Below are 9,693 nucleotides of genomic sequence, written 5' to 3' on the forward strand. Positions count from 1 at the left end.
GTTGAAAAGTCAAAATTAGACAAAATAGTTTTATTATTAACAAATAAAAAAAAGAAGAAAAAGCTATCATTTTTCTCTTCCCCTTCACCGAAATATGCAGCAAAGAAAGGGTTTTGAAGCTGGAAAATTTCAGCAACATATTTCCCTTGCTTGTAAGTGATTTTAATGTCTTTGCTTGATGATTTTTGTATTTTTGGAACCCCTAAAGCATAAGCTTTCATATGAGGGGACTTTTGTGCAAGATGATAAAGAGTCTAGGGTTTTTCCATGAATGTATATGTGTTGTTTGCTGTGTTTTTATGGAAGATTATAAGTCCTAGTTGTTTAATAAACAACTTTTGTGAAAGAAATTGCATGAAAATACCTTAAAAGGGGCTAAATTGCTAAGTTGTAAAATGAGTTGTAAATGTGTAAAATAGTTGAAATTATGAGTTGCTATAGTTATGAAAATGGTTCAACTAGACTCAAGGAGTAAAGAAATGTGATAAAAATTAATTTACGAGCATTGGGGCAAAAATGCAAATATGCAAAAGTTTAGGGGTTAAAATGAAAATTTGTAAAAATATGATTTTTAGACCCATATGAATATTGTGACTGGTTGGTAGGCTAAATGTGATGTTATAGATGATGAAAATTGAGATTTGGACCTAGAACGGAAAGAAATCGATTTATGGACGAGTATGTCTTTTCACCTTTGTGGTATCGAGGTAAGTTCATGTGTAAATAATGTAGCATAATTGTTATTTTTAAGTTATTGATGTTAAATATATGATATGCTGATTTTTATCATGAAATATATGCTTTGTGGTTATTTTCGAGTAAAATGCAAGTTATGTGTATTATCTGTTAAATATAAAGTGCTACCGAGTATTGGTTTCGGTATTTTACGGAAGATGGCAAGGATAGGTGTTCGAGGAAAATCCCGTTTGAACCTTAGGAATAGGTTAGGATACAAGTGACATGTCACTAGGATGGTTGAGCATCCGAACTCGTTGAGTTGAGTCCGAGTTCACTTATGGATGCGAATGTTCGAACTCATTGAGTTGAGTCCGAGTTCGTGAGATGTAACTAGGCATCTGAGCTCGTTGAGTTGAGTCCGAGTTCACTTATGGATGCGAACGCCCGAGCTCGTTGAGTTGAGTCCGAGTTCACTTATGGGCGGGTTACATGGTAGCTTGGCTACATATGTGGCACTTATGTGCAAACTTTCCATGTATCCGAATTATATTCTGATGTGTTCAACGAGTAAAATTCTACTCAAATAGAGGAATACTCGAGATGAAAGGGACGTATTGGTAAATGTTGTGAAATTGATACTTTGAACAGGTATGTACTTAACCCTCGGGTTGAAAACTCGACATAACAACAGTATGGTAAGATGGTAAATGAAAATGTGGTATGAATGTCTCGGTGATGATTATACAATCGATGTTGTATTAATTTTGTGAACAATGATCATGAATGAGTAATTTAGCCTTGACAGATTTGAGTTACTGCAGTAGTGTAACTTTGAAAATACACTAAAAATAGTGGAAAATGAGTTAGAGGCAGAATAAAATATTGGATTAAAGCTCAATGAGTCTATTTTCACATGAAAGAAACAGGGAAAGAAAAAGAATTCCATATTGTGTGATATTTGAATTCTTGTGAAACAGGGTCTGAATGAATTCGAGATCCCCTGTTCTAACTTTAGAAATTCACCAAAAATTGTACAAAAATTATTAATAGTTATACATTACATGCATGGATTCCTTATTGAGTCTATTTTTATGGGAAATAAACGGCATGGTTGTTGGAATTTTTTACAGGGAGAAATTCGGTTTGTAGTGCACAGGGGTCCGAGTGGTCATACCCTGAAATAGGGGAGACTTTAACTAATAAACTGTACTATTTGGCTTAACCAAAAATTCTGGAAATTTTATGGAAGAAAGGAAAATAAGTCTAGTTTTAGGGAAAATTAATGGAACTTAATTCAGAGTTTCGTAGCTCCAGATATAAATCATTTAGTGACTGTTGCTCAGGAAGACAGCTTGTAGTGAACTTGAGAATATGTTGTAAACATTGATAAAACAAGTTAATGAGTTGCTTATTGTTTTCATATGAACTTACTAAGCGAAAGCTTACCCCCCTTCTTTCCCATGTTTTTTAGAGTTTCCAGGTTAGCTCGGGTTGGAGGCCGTCAGAGATATTATCACCCTATCGAGTTAACGTTATCGGAGTAAGTAAACTCAAGTGATTCGAGTCTATGGCATGTATAGGGTTTTAATGTGAGTATGTAATATTATGATTTAGCCAAAGGCATTGGCTTTTTATTAAGGTAGTATTAGTTATGTAAATTGGCCTATGTCGGCTAATATCGTTATGGGCCCATATGATTATTCTTATGCATTTATGTTATTATTTCTTGTGATGTGGCTTACAACATGTATGCCTAGAGATTGAATTGAGATTCATTGATGAGCTAGTAACTAATGCAGGATTAAGTGATTGATAAATAGTTAATAATGCTTCATGAATGGTTTGTGATGTAATGATAGTTATGTCTAGTATGTGGTAATGATATGGGCAAATTCTATAATATTTATTGCATAAGAAAATAACTTGAGCATAACATATTTGTAGATGTTTAAGAGCTCATTTATGTCACGTTGTATGTTATTGGATAAGTATGTGTCTATGCATATGGTGTGAGAGTGATAAAAGGCTTAATAATTAGCCTATTTCTGGCCACACGGCCTGAGCACATGGGTGTGTGAAGCCTTAACGCAAGAGATTTTTTTAAGTTTTTCATGAGTTCTCGATTGGGTCCCGAACCACTCCAGATGTATGTTTTGGGCCTCGTAAGCCCATATATGGGACAGATTTTATGTGAAAAGAAAAGTTTTTAACTATTTGAGATTTCATGGCCCTGTTTAGTATGAAAGTGTTAGTAAAAGTCAGGTAGCACCTCGAACCCCGTCCCGGCGTCGGATGTGGGCGAGGGGTGTTACAGAAAAATATAGATCTCCCATAAACAGTAGTGGAGCAGATCGAAGACAGCAAGCCTTAACCCCCTAAGAAGTAGGGTAATAGGCTAAAAATTACGAATCTTATCTCCCTAAGTAGTAGTGGAGCAGATCGAAGACGAGTTCCTATACCCCTAGAGATGCAGTGGGTTAAAGCAAAGCTACTTGAAGAAGAGTGGCCAAAAGAAATCAAGACTCGACAGGTCCAGGAAAAATTGGCCCTTTTAAAGTCTTTACTTCGTTCTCGTTACACTATAACGAGCAAAGAGGGGCAGCTGTAATGGGTCAAAATTGCCCGGCCCAAATAGAAACCCAAAACCCAAAATCAAACTAATCCAATTACATGAGACAGGCCCAATACCCATAGCCCAAAATCTAAATCTAATCGGCTAACCTAGGGAAACTTAGGTCACCCACACCACAACCCCCATGTCAGCACTCCACGCACGATCCCCGTGTGCCCCGCTCCATGTTCGCGCCCGTGCTCCACGCCCCTTGTTCTCCACAACTTCATGGCCTGCGAGCTGGACAAGGAAAAAATAGAAATCGCTTGTATATTGGCTATAAAGCCTTCGATTTTTAATTGTAAAGGGATGGGGTTTTTTTTGTAATACCCCTACCCGTATTCATTGCCGAAATAGGGTACGAGGCATTACCGGGGTTTACGAATTAAATTTTTTTTATATTCAATATAGCCCCTTTATAAATATCTAACATTCCCTGCAATATTAAATCGAGACCAATCCACATCAACCAAATCAATTCAACATATTTTCAAGATAAATTCATGCATATTTATAAGATAACGTCATCACATATCTAAAACCAGGTTTGTTAACCATACTAATGGCTAACTTTACATTCATTTTACGTCAACATTTACTTTGTTAGCTTATACATACCATTGATTTCCAAAATAAAGTTTCTTTATATACCGAAATCCTGAGGTTGACAATGTGATGTGTCTCGGACCAAATCCGACCTCCGAGCTCTTAACACTACAAAACAGGGAAAAAGGAAACGGGGTAAGCACTTCGTGCTTAGTAAGCTCATGTAACAAGAATTATACTTACCTAATATTTTCAATACAATACAATAAACATCCATATATCCATTCAATGCATTATTACCCTAATATGCACAAACTCAACATTCAAGTTAGTACAATAATTTTCATGTACCAATAATATATACCATGATTGATGAGCTCGTCAATACCATGATTTCCATTTCCTTGTTATTTTTCCATATTTATCCCGTTGAATTTTTCGGAATTTCGATGGATTTTCTGAGGTACACATTTATTGTACAATTTCGGGTCCGTCAATTCATATTCATGTGCGCACATATCCATTTCAGAGAGCACACTCCCGTGAACCTCAACCTTGCAGCGGGATTACCAGTCCAGGCAAAATCCCCTACAATATAAACTCATAGAGTATTGTCGGGATTACCAGTCCAGGCTAAATCCCCTGCAACGACAATTACTCCAATGAGCTTGGATCTGAAATACCAGTCCAGGCTAAATTCAGACCCTAATTCGGATTACCCGTCCGGGCTAAATCCATTTTACACATATTCTTCGGGAGGGCTATATCAGGATAGGATCACCTGTCCGGGCTAGATCCTTTTTACCATCAATTCCTTTTCAGAGATCCATCGAATTTTCCTTTAATTCAACCGGGATTTCTTCCCATTTTATCAAATATATCAATGTTTCATCAATTTTTATATAATGAACATTCAAATCATATTCATATCAAAAACATGCTTTTCAAGCATTTAAGAATATAATTCAAGTTACATGAACTTACCTTGATACTTGTTTGTAAACAATAAAAATCTACTAATCCCGAACTTTTTTCTTTCCTCGATCTAGCTTCGTATTTGAATCTTCTGGATCTAAATAAATAAATTTAATTATCAATTTAATACATTTCATGTTCATATGCAACATTCTCTATAATTCAACTATTATTTATAGTTCATTCAAAGCTGTCTACTTGAGTCATAGTCACTAAATTATTTATAACTTTAGCTACAGAACTCCAAATTAAGATCCATTAATTTTCCCTGAATCTAGACTCATATATATTTTTACCATTAAATTTTCAGAATTTTTGGTTTAGCCAATCAGTACAGTTTATTCTTCAAAGTCACCCCTGTTCTGTTGTCTAACAGTTCTGACCCTTCTTCACTAAAAATAAATTATCTCTTCATACAGAATTCAAATGATGTTATCGTTTGTTTCTATTAAAAATAGACTCATTAATAATTCTATACATATAAATTTAAGTCCCTAATTATTTTTATTCAATTTTTTATAATTTTTCAAAATCAGAATAGGGGAACTCGAATTCATTCTGACCTTGTCTCACAAAATTCATTATATCTCAAAATTTACAAATCCATTGCTTACAATATTTCTTCTATGAGAAACTAGACTCAATAAGCTTTAATTCCATATTTTTTTAATCTTCTAATTCGATTCCTACAATTTTTGGTGATTTTTCAAAGTTAGTCTACTGCTGCTGTCCAAACTGTTTTAGTGTAAGCTGTTTATTACCATTTTCCCCTAAGCTTTTAATAAATGATAATTTCGTCCCTACTCAATTAGCCTCTCAATTGAGCTGATTTTTCTCAATTAACATTTTATTCTATCACCTTAAACTAGTTTACAACCTTTAGGAATCAGAATTTCAGCAATAGACTTTAATTCCAAATATTTTCACAATTAGGTCCTAAAAATCAATTTCCATTGAAATTGCCTAATGAAATCATCTCATAAACAAATTAAAGCTTTAATTTCATTCTATTTCATCATAAACTTACAGAACTCAATCATGGTGACTTCCAATTTCATCCATGAAATCAAAAACTAATAAATTTAATAGTAGGACCTAGTTGTAAAAGTCTTAGAAACACAAAAATTACAAGAAAAAGGCAAGGATTAACTCACTTGGTGAAAAAATTATGAAATACCAGCTTATAGAACCCTCCTATGGCGTTTTTAGCTGCTGGAATTGAAGAGAAATGAAGAGAAATCTAGATATTTTCTATTTAGTCCTAACTTATTTGCAATATTCCAATTTTACCCTTAATTTATCAATTTTTCTGCTGATTTCATACCCTTGCCGTCCACCCCAAATAACTTTTGGGTCTAATTGTCTTTTAAATCCTTTCTCATTAGACTTTTAAGTTATTTAATCATTCTAGTAACTTTTACACCTATTACAATTTAGTCCTTTTCATTTAATTGACTACCCAAACATTAAAATTTCCTAACAAAATTTTAATACCACATTAATAACATTTCATAAATATTTATGAAATTATTTTTGACTCGGTTTTACGAGATAGAGGTCTCGATACCTTATTTTTACCCAATTTCTTCAATAATTTCTTTTTCTATCTAATCACTAAATCGATAAAATTTTCCTATCAATATTTTCATACGATTTTCCTATCATATCAATTTTCAAGCAAAAATATTGAAATAAATTTCTCTTTAAATCGGATCTATGGTTACGAAACCATTGTTCCGATAACCTTGAATTTAGGCCATTACATTTTTTTTCAAAGAAATAGAACACAGATTGAAGAAATCATTCTCGCAAATATACAAAAATCAATAAAAGCAGTAGAATACATTTCAAAGGTTTATCACTGTTTTTTTCCCCATTTTTATTTTTTCATTCAAATTCGCATTATAAATACGAAATATAAGAGTAAGTGGGAGAAGCTCATCGGAGTTGCGTCGCGCTCGCAACACTGGAGGGCCCTGCTTCATTGGTCGCAAGCGATTTTCGGAGAAGTTGAAGGCTTGGCATAAGCCTTTCGACGAGGAACAGAGGGGAGAGCAAAATGGGGTTCTCAAAATTTAGAGTTGTTTTTTAAACAAAGGGTAAAATGGTTTAAGAAATGGGTTAAGTAATTGGAATAAAACAACACCGTTTGGTGTTGGACCCACACAATTTGGCTTAAAGTGGGGGATTTGCGCATTGAGTCCTCCCCTTTTGCGCTGACTTGTAATTAAAACTTGTTTATATTTTCCTTATTTTTTTAAATTATCCCTGAAACTTGCGCGCCATTTCAATTTAGCCTGCGCCTGGGCACAACATTTTGGGATTTGGACCATTTGCGCTTTTGGTCCCCGCGCACTTGCGTGCATTGTGCTTTGGCCCTTATCTCACTTTCCATCTTTTTTATTTATTAATTGTCTCTTTAGGTTTGCTCTTATTTCAATTAAGTTTTAGTTCATATCTTATTTTATTTTATTTTATTTTATATATATTATTTTAATATATATTATTTTGAATTATTTTATTGATTTTGCACTGTTCCAGTTTGCCATTTTATACTTTTTTTTTGTTTTTCTCTCCTAATTATTTTATTTCACAATTTATTTATTTTAAAGTCTTCTTTTATACTCTTCTGTGTTCTAACGATATTTTAATACTATTGTACATACATTTACATTTTTTTTAAAATTCTAAATTTATATCATTGATTCATACTGTTTTATGTAAATATTGTTCTTTTAAATGTATTTATATGTATATATATCTTCTTTCGAATTTATTTATGTATATATTATTGACATTAAGTTTTTTTTCATGTATATTATGTATTTAGATAGATATATATTATTTTGTATATCATTTGCTTTTTTACATACATTATTCATTTAGAAATTTCATTTATACATTTCTTTTATATATATTATTATCTTTATTTTCTTGGTCTATTTTAAACTTTCATATAGATTACTTGTTCCAAGTTTTATGTATATTGTTTGCATATTGATAATCCTAAATTGCATTTCCTTTGCATCATTCATTTGTTTATTTGTTTTAGAAAACTTGTTATATATTATTTGTGTTAATTTACTTGATATATCTTTAAGTTCGCTTTTAATTCATTAGATGTTAATATTGGTATATGTATAATATATGATATGTTGCCGTTGTATGAGCCCAAATTTGTTCCTTTCAAAATTCCATATTATGACTATTCATTTGTATAATATTTTATTCATGTATATAGACTTTGTTTTTCATATATTGTCGTATTGTCGTTCAAATTTCAGCATTTTAATCAATATTGGTCGTCTCATTTTTATTCCAAATAAAGCAAATAAAAAGCATTTTGAGTCGGTCTTATAATCTATCAATTTTAAAAAAACTTCTAAAACAAAGGCAATGTTTGGCGTTTGGAAATTTGGGAAATCGTGCCCTAACGTGTTGAGTTTCAATTTTTTGCTTGCCCAAAATAGTCAAATATTCCTTTAAAATTTCATTCATGTTTTCTAAATTTTAAAATAAGGTAATGTTCTATGTTTGGAAAAATTCGAGAAATCGTGCCCTAACGTGCTGGGTTTCGTTTTTTCATTGGACCAAATAATTGAATACCCTTTTCGTTGCGTTTTGGAAGTCATGAGGTGATCTCAGTTTTTGGAGACTTAAAATATCGTGTCCTAACGTGCTAGATGTGATATTTTATTTCTTTGGAACGAGTGAATCTTAAAATCCAATTTGAGTTGATCACACATTTTTAAAGGAATCGTATTTTGGCAATTTTTCTTTAAGTTTTCAACGATAGGACATTAAATAAGCAATTGGTACCAATTTTGGGCGTTACGAGGGTGCTAACCCTTCCTTGTGCGTAACCGACTCCCGAATCATTTCTCTCAATTTTCGTAGACCTAAAATTATTGTTTTAATAAATCAAATATTTTATTAAAATGATCAATCTCAAGATGATCAGATTACACTTCAAAAAGATCGGTGGCGACTCCATAATTCGTTTTTAAAGTCGATCCCCTTTTTTTCAAACTTTTAAAAATGGTTTCGACAAGACAATTAAATATATTTTCTCATATATTCTAATACGATAGAGTTGACATGACTTTTAATAAATTGAAATTAGGTTGAGAAAATAATTTAACTGGAAAAAAATAATTAAATTAATATTTAAAAAAAAACGGTTATTATGTTGATTAAAAGTTTAGATAACACATATAATTATACTTAATATTAGAGATAGGCCCAATAAAGCCATTTTGCAACATGATGGGTGATAACCCTAGATCCCAAGCAGGAGTGTTGTCACTCCCTATTCTTAGATACGAGAATTATTGTATTTTTTATTAAAATATTGTTATTTAATTATCTATTTTAAGTAAAATTTTTCTATCTTTTTCTTATAAATAAAAATGATGGGTTGAGACAATTTTGAGTGTTGTTACTTTGTTAGAAAATAGTGTCAGTTTATTTAAAAAATAAATTTTATTTTCTTGAGAGTTCAAGTTTTGGTTTTCTATAAAGAGAAGTTTGAGCCCACACTCCATAGTCTAAGTAAGTCGAGATTTAATGATAACAGAGAAAATAATTTGATAAAAAGTCAAGAAACAACCTAGATCACCTCACTCAAAGTACAAATACTAATTCAATTTAAGATTTATTATTATAAATATAATGAGATTCCAAAAAAATAATAATTTTCATTAACATTTCACACTATTTTCTAAATTAATTTTTCCAAATAACTATTGCATGCGGTTGTGCTCTTACTCAAGGAACAAAATGCCTACCACTATGCTCTTATTAATAAGGAAAATGAAAAGGAAAGGATTAATTTAATCGTCGGATGATTGAAGCTCACAAATGCAAATGGTCCAAGGGAATGA

The sequence above is a fragment of the Gossypium hirsutum genome, chromosome A09 (genome assembly GCF_007990345.1).
Source record: "Gossypium hirsutum isolate 1008001.06 chromosome A09, Gossypium_hirsutum_v2.1, whole genome shotgun sequence".
NCBI classification, from domain to species: Eukaryota; Viridiplantae; Streptophyta; class Magnoliopsida; order Malvales; family Malvaceae; genus Gossypium; species Gossypium hirsutum.